This window comes from Sapajus apella, unplaced genomic scaffold (genome assembly GCF_009761245.1).
Source record: "Sapajus apella isolate SASKATOON/1434 unplaced genomic scaffold, GSC_monkey_1.0 scaffold44, whole genome shotgun sequence".
Classification (NCBI taxonomy): Eukaryota; Metazoa; Chordata; class Mammalia; order Primates; family Cebidae; genus Sapajus; species Sapajus apella.
Genome location: NW_022436984.1, coordinates 5913504 through 5915057, shown reverse-complemented (window position 1 = coordinate 5915057; position 1554 = coordinate 5913504). Strand labels below are relative to the sequence as shown.

The window sequence follows — 1554 nt, the reverse complement described above, 5'->3', positions numbered from 1 at the left end:
CTCCGTCTCAAAAAAAAAAATAAAAATAAAAAATACAAAAATATACCTGGCATGATGGTGGGTGTCTGTAATCCCAGCTACTTGGGAGGCTGAGGCAGGAGAATCGCTTGAACCCAGGAGGCGGAGGTTCTAGTGAGCCAAGATTGCATCACTGCACTCCAGCCTGGGTGACAGAGCGAGACTCTATCTCAAAAAAAAAAAAAAAAAGAAAATAGTAATGTGGAAAATTGTGGAAAAATGTGGAACCCTTGTGCACTATTGGAGGCAATGTAAAATGGTATAGCCACTATGGAAAACAGCAAAAAGAACTGTTAAGTTCTTCCAAAAACTAAAAATAGAATTACTGTATGATCTAATGATTTCATCTCAATATATATATTTTAAAAATGAGCAGGACAGTGGCCATGGAAGTCAAAATCCACTGAGGAGTGTGTAACAACTCACCTGCCAAAAAAAAAAAAAAAAAAGAAAAGAAACTTCAGGAGATATCTGTATACTAACGTTCATGGGTCAGGAGATCGAGACCATCCTGGCCAACAGGGTGAAACCCCATCTCTTAAAAAAAAAAAAAAAAAGACACAACATAGAATGTAGTAAGAGTGGGGGGAAAAGGGGAATTGTTTAATAGGTATAAGAGTTTTGGTTTTACAAAATGAAAAGGGTTCTGTGGATAGATGATGGTGAGGATAGCCAAACAATGTGAATGTACTTAATGCCACTGAAACATGCACTTAAAAATGGTTAAGATGGTACCTCTACACACCACTAAGAATGGCTAAAGTCCAAAAACCTGACAATTCCAAACACTGTAAAGGATGTGGAACAATAAGAACTCTCATTCATTCCTGGTAAGAATGCAAAATGGTAAGACTACTTTGGAAGACAGTTTGGCAGTATTTTACGAAGCTAAACATAGTCTTATGAAATGATTCAGCAATCACACTCCTAGGTATTTTTTCAATTGAGTTGAAAACTTATGTCCACACAGAACCTGCACATGAATATTTATAGCAGCTTTATTCATAATTGTCCCAAACTGGAAGACTAAGATGCCCTTTAATAGATGAATGGATAGTTTTGTGTAGTAGCAGTATTGTAGCCAATGAGGTTTATCTGAGGCATGATTATTGCTAATTGAAAACTTTTCCCGATACCCCGCCATGATGACTTGAAATATAGTCGGCATTGGCAATTTTTGACAATCTCTATGGAGACTGAATTATATTTTTAAAAAATAGATGAATGGATAAACAAACTGTGGAACATCCAATGGAAGTGTCAGTGATAAAAATAAAGGGGTGGGGCACAGTGGCTCATGACTGTAATCCCAGCACTTTGGGAGGCCAAAGCGGGCACATGGCCTGAGCCCAGGAGTTTGAGACCAGCCTGAGCAACATGGTGAAACCCCATCTCCACAAAATAATAAAAAAAATTAGCCAGGTGTGGGTATGCACTTCTGTAGTCCCAGCTACCTGGGAGGCTGAGGAGGGAGGATCACTGAGCCTGGGAGGTCAAGGCTACAGTGAGCTATGATCATGCCACTGCACTCTAGAC

The 1554-nt window shown here is 39.2% G+C and overlaps 1 non-coding gene across 1 annotated transcript; it reads left to right on the top strand.

Annotated features, from left to right (window-relative positions):
- Window positions 1-1073: 1073 nt before the first annotated feature.
- On the top strand, window positions 1074-1214 carry LOC116524323. The gene has a single exon (XR_004257273.1). It is a non-coding gene; the product is annotated as a U4 spliceosomal RNA (small nuclear RNA).
- Window positions 1215-1554: the final 340 nt, after the last annotated feature.